The 14,250-nt window shown below is 35.5% G+C and overlaps 1 non-coding gene and 1 pseudogene across 1 annotated transcript; both read right to left on the bottom strand.

Annotated features, from left to right (window-relative positions):
* Positions 1 to 3,118: 3,118 nt before the first annotated feature.
* On the bottom strand, positions 3,119 to 5,390 carry LOC102629977 (G-type lectin S-receptor-like serine/threonine-protein kinase LECRK4; annotated as a pseudogene).
* A 5,001-nt stretch (positions 5,391 to 10,391) lies between these two features.
* On the bottom strand, positions 10,392 to 10,495 carry LOC127899019 (small nucleolar RNA R71). Its single transcript, XR_008050786.1, has one exon. It is a non-coding gene; the product is annotated as a small nucleolar RNA R71 (small nucleolar RNA).
* Positions 10,496 to 14,250: the final 3,755 nt, after the last annotated feature.

Below are 14,250 nucleotides of genomic sequence, written 5' to 3'. Positions count from 1 at the left end.
AATATTCATTATTAAATCTTATTATTATTTTTTTAGAGTGAAATTGTAAATTTTGTTTGGGGGTAAAATGATTTGTTTTTTTAAGTCTCCGTTAGTTTCCTTTACAGATTCCAAACGGAAGTGGAAAAGTGAAACAAAATGTAACTTTAGGTGGATTCCAGCCAAAAAAAAAAATTGTGTATTTTTGAAAAAGTTAGAAAAAACGGCTGGACGGTGGATATTTTCCCTTATATATATCAAAGAGTTCCAAATAAAGATGACTACTACAATGGTAAGTATATTAAGTATTTATAGAATATTTGACTTTTAAGAAAGTGTATCATAGTACTCCTCTACTAAGATATGGGTGAAATACTACTCCTATATAAAGAGAATTATTTCACACATTGAAGATGTGAAGAAGAAGACATATTTATTTTGTATCAGAGAAACAGCAACACAGAGAACAAGAAGAAACCCAAGGTCCTAGGGCTGACCTAGGGCTTTTTATTACCTCAGGCTAATTAATAAATTTATTGTAAATATTTATGTGAATGTCGATCTATATGAAGGGGTAAAAAATATATATATATCAAGTAATGTCACATCAAAACTCTTTGTAAAAAAGCATATATTTAATAAAAGAATAACAACAATAGAAAAAACTTATAATAGATATTATTAAAATTATAAGTTAAAGAATATTTATAAAATTATTTTTTTATTTTAGTGATAAATAATATGATATGTTTAAATAATTTGATTTAATGAAAAGAAAAAAGGGCAAGGATGACTATGAAGGAAATAAATAATGAAATTATGATAGTGTTATTAATTGTTACTATATCACTGAGTAAAGCTAGTGGTTCCAAAATCTGAATCAAATTTGTTGTTGCATTTATTACTTGAATGGTGAAATAGAGTAATAAATAATTTTACTTTCATCATCTAATAAATAAGTGACACATAGTATTAGAACTCAAGTTGGGGACTCAAATATAAAGGGTCTCTAGAATTGTTGCTTTAGTTAAGTAAAAGATTCCCTTATTATAAAATATAATTAAATCATTTTATAAAATAAGAGGGTATTTGTTTTCTAACATAATGATTTAGAGTGACTTAAGTTAATTAGAGATGTTTGCTTTATAACTTAACGGGATTTTTCATAATTTTGACTTAACAAAATAAGCTAATGTTTTTAGCTTTTTACTAAATAGATAAATTTGAATAAGCCAAAAAATTTGTAATGTCAAAAACATCCTTACTTTATTATGTACTTTTCATGTCTATCCCAAAACCCATTCATACACATTTACTCACCAATAATCTTGACTTTATTTTTTTTTTAGCTGTCGTGGAATTCCTCCTAACCTTGTTTCTCTCATCAAGTTCTTGAATTTCCCATTATCAGTAATCAAAGGTATTATTCTTAAGCTTTTTTATGTAATTAAATAATATTTTTAATTAACAAAATTATATATTATAATTTCAAAATAATTATGTATTCACTTGGACGTGGTTTTGCTTATATATGGTAAAATATTATGGTATATATATATATATATATATATATATATATATATATATATATATATAATCTTTTTTTATTTGACATTCAAATTTAATAAGAATATAAATGTAAAAGTATATGTTTTTAGTTTTTAAAGTTAAAAAACAAACAACTTAATACTTATTTTCAGAGATTCAGATAAAAAACAAACATATTATTTAAATTCAAACATTCAGGATATTTATATTTTAGATGAATTTAGGTTTATATAATTTTTTAATAAAAAAACAAACTCTTCCTAATTCTCTAACTCTAATGTTTAAAAAAATGAATTTGGGACATGCTTGAAAATAAAATAAAACTTATATTACCTTATGTAAATTTTTTTAAAAAGGGGTATAAGAGGAATTTTTCAAGGCTACACCGAGCTTTAAGCATAGAACTGCATCTACCTATTTCTTAAAAAGGAGTTGTGAATCTTAAAAAGGAGGTCTGCTTGATTATTTCTAAATAATAATAATAAAAAGGCAAATGCTATGTTACAATTAATGTAACATACACACTCAACAACAACCACACAAATTGAGTGGGTCCATCATTTGTGTGGTTGTTGTTGAGTGTGTATGTTACATTAATTGTAACATAGGGGCTCTCTAATAAAAAATGCTCTCCAGGACCATTTCTTCGAACTAAAGGAGTGATGTTGTCTTCTTCTCTTAAATACATCACCCGGAAAAAAAACTAATAAAAGAGTAATGTAATGCATAGTTCAGGATGAGCATTATACAATTGGATCCTTTTTTTCAGTATATCATTACACTATTAATGTAATTTCATAACATTAGTAGTAAGGGAAATCCCTTTTTTCAGTATATCATTACACTATCAATTTATCACCGTTGAAAGTTCAATTTGTTATTAAAGATTTCTGAAGATAACTTGAATCACCGTAGTTTTTTTTATTTTGTATCAATTTACCAGCACGCCGAAAACACCGTTAAATATACACTAGCATCGTAGGGGCACTTTAGGTATTACCACAATCTGCCGGGTCCATTTGGTCAAAATGGCACCACTTTACAAATAAAAATGATAATGGTGATTTGATACAGATGAAAAACTCGACATCCACAGCAATTTCGATATAACTCAGGTGATAATAAAGAAATACAAATTTACAATTAATATTTTTAAAATTTAAAATTGTAATTAATATATATTTCTTTAGGTACAGCATTAGCAAATCAACTCTTTAATTATCCATGCGGGCAAAGTTCAACTCTAAACCTCTTGCATGTTATATAAATATAAACGTTAAAAGAATATGCAATTGAGATAAAATTAGTTTCTTAGAAAAATTATTTATTTTTATTAAATTTAACTAAAATAGGGGAATGGGCTAGAATTATGTAATTGATATGTATTATTAAAATTGATAAAGGATCATATATTAGGTAAGTACTTCTTTTTTTTTTCAAGTCTCATCATTACACAATTGAGTATTTTTTTTAGTAGATCTGGAACAAGAGATCGTTTACCTAAAACTGCAATTCGATTTCTTAACTATATTCGCTTTCAATTTTTCATTTTAAATATCATCAAATTATGCAGGATAGTGGCTAAAACAATGCAGCAGGCATGTGAAATAGATGAAGCAAGCAGGACTATAGTTTAAGTGAAGTAGGTAGCTGAAATTGATGAAGCATGCAGGTTAGTGGCTAATCTCAAGCACATGTGTTACATATATAGATTGCCTAACGGACATAATCAAAAGCTACTTAATTATCTAATTTATATGCACAAATATATAATTAGCCTCGAACAAAAGAATATGAAAGGGGAGGTGGAGTAACGACAATTCCTTCCATCATCGAAATCACTTGTTTCATTGCAGGCCTTAAACTCAACTCAGGCTCCACGCACCAAAGTCCAATCTTTACCATTTTCTCAAATTCTTCCATGCTAGCATCTAATTCTTCACTCTTCAAAAGTTGAAGCTCACCAGCTCTATAGCATTGATAAACCCAATCAACTAGTACGACTTCCTCATCTCTCAGAGAAGCATCCACCTTCTTTCTGCAACAAATAATTTCAAGCAACATAACTCCAAAGCTATACACATCTGCTTTTGAAGTGATTGGAGCGTTGTTGTTGTACCATTCCGGAGCTGCATAGCCTCTTGTCCCTCTTGCCATCGTGTATGTTCTTGTTTGATCAGGCTTCAACAGCTTGGAAAGTCCAAAATCTGATATCTTAGCCGTCCGAGATTCATCCATCAAGATGTTCTGCGGCTTGATGTCACAATGGATGATTCTGGTGTCGCATTCATCATGTAAATAATGTAGCCCTTTCGCAATCTCTAACGCGATCCTTCTTCTTTCACTCCAATTCACACGTTCCTCGGATTTGAAAAGAAGATCTCCCAAAGAACCATTTTTCATGAACTCGTATGCAAGAAGCCTGTTTGATCCTTCACTGCAAAACCCACCAAATGAACCAAGTTCTTGTGATGGGTTCTTCCGATTATCTTCATTTCGTTTCGAAACTCCATTTCTCCTTCTTCTACCAACTTTATCAGCTTCTTCACCACAATTTCTTTCCCACCATTTATATAACCCTTGAAGACCCTCCCTGATCCTCCCCTGCCTATCTCTTCCTTGAAATTTTCGGTAGCCGAAACCAGCTGCTCATAGCTAAATGACCTCAAACTGATTTCTTGAACTACATCCGGGGGACTTGCTAGCCATGGGATGATGCCGTAGCTCCATTTGTGATGAGCACAAAGAATATAGAGAGCAAACGTTAACACAATCAAAGAAAAGGCAATTAGAACAATACCAACTACTAGAAATTCCTTGCCAACTTTCTTGTTGACAATCCTATCCCTCGCTTTAGGAAAGCCGCCAATTCTAACTTTGACCAGAGATTTGATTCCGCTTGAGTCATTTTTCATTCCAAATCTCAATGGAAGCTTGAGTTTACAGCACACTGGGTCTTTGTACTTTGCCACAACACAATTACAATCACCCAAACATGCGTTTGAACAAGCTTCTTCATCAGGTGTAAGATTGATAAGTTCATATTCATCAGGCTCCCAATAGATGTTTTCTAGATGAGAAATGTTGTAAATGTTGCTACCCTGATCTTCAAGGCAATCATCTCCAGTGGGAAAGTTTAACTTGCAGCCGTCCTGGGGCCGTTGCTGATCATTGTAAATGAATCCAGGAGCACACAGGCAAGCAGTTCCGGAAGCACGAAGGCTGCAATAGCTATTCAACCCACACGTTCCTTTCACTTGACAACGATCTTCTTCGTTGATCGCCGCCCAAACAATCTTGGAACTCAAGCTACCATTAGTCCCAACTTGATGCTGATAAAGCCTGAAAATGCCATCAACATCAAGAGTAGCTCGATACAAATTTGTCCTATTAACTGAAAGACCCCCTTCAGTTAAATTCTTTACAGTATACCCAGTTGAATTTTCAAGATATAAACGCCCGTCTCCGCCTAAATTCAATGTTACATTTTGTCCAGTAGCTGAATCAGTAAATGACGACCAATAAGCATATTTCGTCACTGGAATACTTTTCTTTGGGAATGCAGTGAGACTTCCCCATGGTTCCATCCAAAGTTCAAAGTTTCCAACAGATTGATTCGTTAAAGATGTACTCGAACGGAGAGCAGTATTTTGAGATAGCTTTTGGCCTACCAAAAGGGTGTCTGTTGGTTGATCAAAACTAGCCCAAACAATCCGAGGGCCTGAGTCGTACAACACAAAGTTACCTGAATCAAGCATTGAAGCAGCTACTGTTGAAACAATAACAAACTTTATGCCCTTAATCATGCATTTCCAAGTAAACACATATTTTAGGTAATTTCGAAATTTACCATGATCTCCCATGAATCCGACCTTGGAAGCTTGTTATGGAGCTTTACCGAGTTGTTACAAGCTTGATCTAGCTTCTAAATTCAGTTTCCCTTGCTTCAGCTCAAGGATCGGCTTGCTTCAAAATTTACTGTACATACACACACGGGAGACGAGAGGGAGAGGGAGAGGGAGAGAGAGAGGTGCACTGCACCCATGCCACTGATTTTTCAACAGTTAACTTCCAATGGGCTGAAGTTACTTAAATACAGCAGTTGAGCGCAGGGACCCCTCATGTGTTTATACAAAATTGCCCATCCCATTATAGGCTAAAATAACACAATTAAGGATATACTTGTCCATAATATACTACTGTACAGGGTATGTCAAAATTAGACTCATTAACACCATATTTGATCACTTAATAAATGAGTCTGTCAAAATTGCTCAACAATATTTGACTTTAGTCACGTATTAATTCGGTAAAATATAGAAAATAATTAGAATGATTTATGTCAGTCCACATAATGTGAGAAATAAATCTAACAATCTCCCACTTGGACGATAGAAATCACTCTAATGATAAATTTAAAATAAAATAATATTTTGAAAACAACCGAATTAATCAATATGTGACTATAACAAAAGGTCAAATACAAGCAATCACCCAAAACATAAATAAGTCTAAAATGTGCTATAAATATCAAATCATATGTGCACCGACAGGATGCTCCATATAACAAGACACCTATAAACACGTGACTATGTAGTAGTATACAAGTATAATTATGGAAATAACATGACAATGTGATCAACATGCTCATTTCCATAAAGTCCACATGTCTAGCAAAATGAGACGAAAATAATATGTCTCCTAGACCATCGCTTCGTTATAACCATAATGAGAGTCTAGCAAAATGTCTCGAGAAGCGAGTTTCCATTTTCATCATAATGAGACTAATACCAAGATATCTCATGGAATTCGTGCTTTCTTATGATCATAATGAGACTGAATCAAAATGTCTCCAGAAAGCACACTGAAGCTAAGTCATAATGCTTCAGTCTTTAATGTCCATATTGAGACTAAGCAAAATGTCTCGGACCATCGTATCCTCATTCTATACATAATGCCATACGCAACCAAATGTGTACACAATATATGGCATATCCATATCACATAACAATATGCATGCATGATAACAAAATGAGTAATACATAAGCTCATTTAAGTTGCAACTCATAATACAAACCAGAACTCCTACTGACTCAGCATATATAAGTGGATTCAAATAATCCCATATGCGTCACATGCTCCCTAAATACTTTTGGAGCTAAAGCTTTCGTAAGTGGATCGGCTAACATGAGTTCTGTAGGGATATACTCTACTGATACACAAGATAGAGCAATTTTCTCTCTCACAAACAAATATTTAATATCAATGTGCTTGGAACGTGAGGAACTCCCTGTGTTGTGAGAAAAAGAAATAGCCGCAGAATTATCACAGTATATCTTTAATGACCTCGGAACGGCCAATATACAATCTAGCCCTGTGATAAAATTCTGCATCCATAAAGCATGACGCGTAGCCTCAAAACAGGCTACATATTCTGCTTCCATTGTTGAAGAAGCTATGAGTGTCTGCTTGACACTTTTCCATGATATAGCTCCTCCTGCCATCATAAAGATGTAACTTGATGTGGATTTCTTGTCTTCTAAGCACCCTGCGAAATCAGCATCAGAATATCCAACTATATTCAAATGGTTAGATTGCTGATATGTCAATACAAAATCTTTAGTGGCTTGCAAATATCTAAGTACTTTCTTTGCAGCCTTCCAGTGTTCAAATCCAGGATTGCTTAGGTATCTTCCAAGTACTCCCATTGGAAAAGCAATATCAGGGCGAGTACAGACTTGAGCATACATCAAGCTACCCACAACGGATGCATACAGGACTGTTTGCATTCTAGCTTTGTCTACATCATTATCGGGACACTGAGACTTGGAAATTTTGTCACCTTTCGAAATTGGAGCTTTCCCAGGAGCACAAGACTGCAAATTGAACCTTTTCAAAATGCGATCAATGGAAGTCTTTTGAGACAATCCTAGAATTCCTCTAGATCTATCACGAAGAATCTCTATCCCTAATACATAATGGGCTTCACCAAGATCCTTCATATCAAAGCTGTATGACAACATTTGCTTTGTCTCAAGTAACAAATTAGTGTCATTAGTAGCGAGCAAGATATCATCCACATAAAGCACCAAAATGATATACTTGCTCCCACTGACTCTCAAGTATATACACTGATCAACGGCATTCTCCTGGAACCCATAAGAGGTGACAATATCGTGAAATTTCAAATACCACTGTCTGGATGCTTGTTTAAGTCCATAAATGGACCTTTTAAGCTTACACACCATGTTTTCTCTACCAGTCTCAACAAAACCATCAGGTTGCACCATGTACACATCTTCAGACAAGCTCCCATTGAGAAAAGTTGTCTTCACATCCATCTGATGCAATTTTAAATTGAAATGAACTACCAATGCCATGATAATACGAAAAGAGTCTTTGGTAAAAACAGGAGAGTAGGTTTCAGTGTAATCACTGCCTTCCCTTTGACTGAAACCCTTAGCCACAAGCCTGGCCTTGTACCTCTCTACCTGACCTCTGGCATCTCTCTTGGTTTTGAAAACTCATTTGCAACCAATTGGCCTGCATCCATCTGGTAACTCAACTAAATCCCAAAACCCATTATGATACATAGATGCCATTGTTGAGTATTAGAAAATGCATATTTATAAAGGAGAAAACCGTTATTTTACATTTTAAGTCTTACTAACAACCCTTACTTTTATATATTTAACCTTCTTGTGATTTAATTACATGTGTTTTATTTTAATTAAGTATTTTATGTATTTTAGGGGCATTATAGTCATTTCACAATAAAGGAGAGATCAGACGGCAAAACGGACATCACTTTTGAACTCAGGACGGTCGAAAACCTTAGGAGGAGCATAAAAGGAAAAATGACACTATTCACATGTACGGTACTATTCACGTGTACGGTACTGTATACGTTACTGTTCACGACACTGTTCACATAGACGGATGATGACGTGGCATTGACCGATGATGTGGCATTGACTGATGAGGTGTCACGATCCTGTTGGACTAAAATTCTTATGTACTGTTGATGGTGACGTGGCAGCATATCAGTGGACGAAAAATCTCGCGTACGGTGCATGCATCACACAGGATTATTTTCAACCAAACCGCGTTACTGTTCATCCGGGTCAAACCGCGTTACTGTTCAAAGTCGGGTCAAACCGTGTTACTGTTCATCCGCGTGGTCAAACCGTGGACTGTTGACTGATGACGTGGCGCAATCCTGAGCGTCCAAACTATTTTTAATCCGATGGCCATGATTTACTCCATGTATCTATAAAAAGGGGGCCTCCCCCCCCTAATTTGATATCTCTGAATCCATTTTTGGGATCCATTTTCTGTAATTCCTTCTCCATCTTGTATTTTCTTCGTATTTTAATAAATTTCCATTTTGCCCCTAGTTCAATTATGAGTGGCTAATTTTCTTTCAAGCTTGGGTTGAAGGTGAAGTCTCAACATGTGTCATGGGCTTAATTTGGTAAATTTATTTTCTCTTCCCCTCTAATTTTTGTGGATGTTTTGACTTCTCGTCGACAAATAATAATAGTCTTGTCTAGATACCGCCTTGGTTACACCGGCTCTCTAGTATAAGGTTATTATTATTTGGCACGATAAGCCCTTAGCACCATATTGATTAGAGCGTGGTTCATGAGGTGTGGATTCCCCCCTCATGATTTAATTGGCATTAATACGGATTATTTAGCCCATGATGCATGTTGATACGGATCCAGATACCCAAGTACGTCATTTCAATAGAATTCTCTTCAATTCATTCTCGCCATTTCAATTCCAGTTTTAGAATTTATTCTCGCCATTTTAATTTAAGTTTTAGCATATTCCAAATCATTTCCACCATAAATCCAATCACCCATTTACAAAATTAATTCTACACAATTAAAATCCACCTCCTCGTGGGATCGACACTCGTCACCATAGATCTATACTACAATAGATTCGTGCGCTTGCGAGTACATTAAAATTTGCACAACAAGTTTTTGGCGCCGTTGCCGGGGAGGTAAGTAATTTTAATTCATAGAATTAATTTTTGTGAATAATTTCTTTTATTTGTTTTCTTGTATTTTTTTTTATTATTAAAAAAAAAAAGTGAATCTACATTTAAAGGTTAGTATTTCTTTTCTTTTTCTCTTCTTTAAAATTTTGTAATTTAATTTTCCATTTATTTTTCTTTGTAATTTTTTTTGTTTATCTTATTAATTTAATTTTTAGTTAATTTCTTTCACGTATTTATTTTTGTGTATTTTTATAGAAAGGTTGTAATAGCGCAATAAGGTTAGTATCGTAATTTCTCCCTCTTCTTTATTTTTATTTGTTTTGTTCCCATCTTTATTTTTGTTTTGTTTGCATCTTTATTTTTATTTTATTTATTTTGCATGCATGGTCGTAGGTCATTATTACCTAATCTTGAACCTATAGACCTTGAATTAGAAAAAACACTTCGCACACACAAACACGTTAAAAATAAAATGGATTTACAAGCACCACAGGAGAGGCCATTTAAGGACTATTTTAGTCCCTTAGCTAATTTGAGCACGTCATGCATAAGATACCCAAATGTAGCTGCTAGGAGTTTTGAATTAAAACCTAGTGTGTTAAATTGTCTCCCTACATTTTATGGCCTAGAAAATGAGGATCCATATAATCATTTGAATGATTTTCATGCCATTTGTCAAACATTCAAATATGAGAATTTTTCAGATGATGATGTTAAACTTAGACTATTCCCATTTTCTTTAAAAGATAGAGCTCGTTCATGGCTTAATACATTGCCTGCTAATAGCATTGCATCATGGGAACAAATGGTTACAAAATTTTTAAATAAATATTTCCCAGTGCATAAAACCAATGCTATTCGCAGGGAAATCTCGGAGTTTACCCAGAAAGATGACGAGCAATTTTTCGAAACATGGGAGCGATTCAATGGGCTACTCTTGAAGTGTCCACATCATGGGTACGAGAAATGGCACCAATGCCAATACTTTTTGGAGGGATTATTGCCGAATGTGCAAGAATGGCTAATGGCAACGAGTGGAGGAGAGCTAATGTCAAAAAGTGCATCAGAGATTTGGGAATTCTTCCAGCGACAAGCAGATAATTCCCAACAACGGAGTCGATCACTCAGGACTACTAGAAGAATTAAAGGAGTGAATGAGGTTCAAATTGGCGAATCAAGTTCAGAAATTAAAGAAGTCAAAGCGATAATTGAAGGTCTCTCTCGACAAATAGCATCATTATCGACTGCTAAATCAACAGAGCCACATGACCATGACTCATACTCAGATCAAGCCAATGCCATAGGTGTAATGAGAAAGCCATCAAATTACAACCCATACTCCAACACATATAACCCTGGATGGAGAGACCACCCCAATTTTTCATGGTCTCAAGGATTCCAACAGAATGGACCAACAGCTCCAGCTCCACCAATTCCACAAAATCCTCAAGCCTCTCAGCCCCCATTTAGACCATTCAATCAGAATCAGAACTACTCTCAACCCAGACCATGGGAGGATGCATTCCAAAATTTCAAGAATGTTACTCACTCCACGATTGAGCAACAGAACCGCACCATTGATGGACTACGAAATGAGTTGAGAGCGGGCTTCAACTCACAAGCCCAATCAGTTTCAAGCCTCGAGAAGATGGTGGGACAACTCGCTTCTTCAGTTCAGACCTTGGCAATGACTGTTGAGAAAGGAAAATTTCCAAGTCAACCAGTGCCTAATCCTAAAGGAGTGCATGAAGCGAGTACTAGTTCACCACAGCAACATGGAGAGGTCAAAGCAGTAATGACCTTGCGAAAAGGAAAGGAAGTCGACAACAAAGTGGAGATGCTGGTGACAAAAGAAAATCAAATTGTACCTGTGAATGTTGAAGACTCATCACCGGAGGAGAAAGAAGAAACCAACCCACGAGAATACGTTCCGAAAGCTCCATTTCCTCAAAGGTTAGCGAAAGGAAAGAAGGGAAAATCCACAGGTGAGATTCTCGAAATCTTCAAACAGGTAAGTGTTAATATCCCTTTGCTTGATGCTATTAAACAAGTTCCATCTTATGCCAAGTTTCTTAAAGACCTTTGTACTAAAAAGAGAAATATGCATGTTCAAAAGAAGGCATTTTTAACAGAAAACGTTAGTTCTATACTCCAACATAAAATTCCTTTAAAATGCAAAGACCCTGGCTCCCCCACTATCTCATGTAGTATAGGGAACCACACAATTGAGAATGCTTTGTTGGATTTAGGAGCTAGTGTAAATCTTTTGCCTTACTCTGTATTCGTGAAACTTGGACTGGGAGAATTACACCCAACTCCAGTGGTGTTACAGCTTGCAGATCGGTCCACGAAAATACCTCGTGGTATTGTGGAGGACGTGCTTATCCAGGTAGACAAGTTTTATTTTCCTGTTGATTTCATTGTAATTGACACTCAACCAATACAGGATTCAAGGAAGCACATCCCCATTATTCTAGGCCGACCTTTCTTGGCAACTGCGGATGCTCACATTCAATGCAGGACTGGAAATATGCAGTTGTCCTTCGGCAACATGACTATGGAACTGAACATCTTCAACATTGCCAAACAACCTCACAATGCAGATGATGGAATTGTTGATGTGGATTTAATTGAAGCATTAGTTGATGATACTTTTGTTTCAAACCTTAGTGATGATCCTTTACAAACATGTTTAACTCACTTTGGTTTTGATTTTGATATTGACAGATCGGTTGATGAGGTCAACGCCCTGCTTGACTCAGCACCATCTATGGACACTAATAAATGGAAGTCAAGAGTTGAACAACTAGCACCATCAGAGAAGAAACTCATCCCATCATCAGAATCACCACCGAAACTCGAGCTCAAACCATTACCCAACACATTGGAATATGCATTTTTGGGAGAAGAAAGTACTCTACCGGTAATCATCTCATCATCCCTCAATGACGAACAAAAAGGTAAGTTGTTGGATGTTTTAAAAGAGCACAAAGGAGCATTAGGATGGACCATAGCAGACATCAAAGGTATAAATCCAGTAGACTGCATGCATTACATTCACCTTGATGAAAATGCTAAATCTACTAGGGAAATGCAACGTCGGTTAAATCCTAATATGAAAGAAGTTGTTAGAATTGAAGTCCTTAAGCTATTAGATGCAGGTATCATTTACCCAATTTCTGATAGTTCATGGGTCAGTCCTGTACAAGTTGTCCCCAAAAAGTCAGGAGTCACAGTAGTTACGAATGCAGATAATGAATTGATACCCACTAGAGTAACTACAGGGTGGCGTGTATGCATCGATTATAGGAAATTGAATTCTGTCACACGTAAAGACCATTTTCCTTTACCATTTATTGATCAAATGCTTGATAGATTAGCAGGCCATGAATTTTATTGCTTTCTAGATGGCTACTCAGGATATAATCAGATCCCCATAGCACCAAAAGATCAAGAGAAAACTACTTTCACTTGCCCTTTTGGCACATTTGCATATAGGAGAATGCCATTTGGATTATGTAATGCACCTGCTACATTTCAACGATGTATGTTGAGCATTTTTTCTGATATGGTTGAACGATTCCTTGAAGTCTTTATGGATGACTTTTCTGTCTTTGGTGACTCGTTTGATCAATGTTTACATCATCTAACGCTAGTTCTGCAGAGATGTACCGAGAAGAGCTTAGTCTTAAATTGGGAGAAGTGCCATTTTATGGTAAAACAAGGTATTGTTCTCGGTCACATCATTTCGAGCAAAGGTATTGAGGTTGACAAAGCCAAGGTGGATCTCATTTCTAATCTCCCTCCACCTAAAACAGTCAGAGAAGTAAGATCTTTCCTTGGGCATGCTGGTTTCTATAGACGTTTCATTAAAGATTTTAGCAAAGTTTCTAGACCCTTATGCAATTTACTTGCTAAGGATGTACCTTTTATCTTTAATGATTCATGTCTTATGGCTTTTGAAAAATTAAAGCAATTGTTGACATCATCACCCATCATTCAGGCCCCAAACTGGAGCTTACCATTTGAGCTTATGTGTGATGCATCTGATTATGCAGTAGGAGCAGTTTTAGGACAAAGAGTTGATCGAATTCCTCATGTTATTTACTATGCTAGTATGACATTGAATGATGCACAGTTGAACTATTCAACTACTGAAAAAGAAATGCTAGCAGTAGTGTTTGCATTGGAAAAATTTCGATCTTATCTCATTGGTTGTAAAATAATTATATTCACAGATCATGCTGCTCTTAAATATCTTCTCACAAAGAAAGATGCAAAAGCCAGACTAATTCGTTGGGTGTTACTTTTGCAGGAATTTGACTTGGAATTCAAAGATAAAAAAGGGATAGAAAATGTTGTGGCGGACCACCTCTCTCGTCTCCATTTTGACACAATTATAGAACAATTACCATTAAATGAGTCATTTCCAGATGAACAATTAATGAGTGTGGAAGTATTACCTTGGTATGCTGATATAGTTAATTATCTTGTTACAGGTAAACTTCCAGAGCATTGGACCAAGCAAGACAAGGCTAAATTCTTTGCAGAGATAAAGAATTTCTTTTGGGATGACCCGTATTTGTTCAAGTATTGTGCGGATCAAATTGTTAGACGATGTGTCCCAGAAAGTGAAATTCAGAATATCCTTTCATTCTGCCATGAACAAGCTTGTGGAGGCCATTTCAGTGCTAAGAAGACAGCGACTAAAGTTT

This window comes from Citrus sinensis, chromosome 7 (genome assembly GCF_022201045.2).
Source record: "Citrus sinensis cultivar Valencia sweet orange chromosome 7, DVS_A1.0, whole genome shotgun sequence".
In the NCBI taxonomy this organism is placed as follows: Eukaryota; Viridiplantae; Streptophyta; class Magnoliopsida; order Sapindales; family Rutaceae; genus Citrus; species Citrus sinensis.
This window is presented reverse-complemented; position numbering and strand designations above follow the sequence as displayed.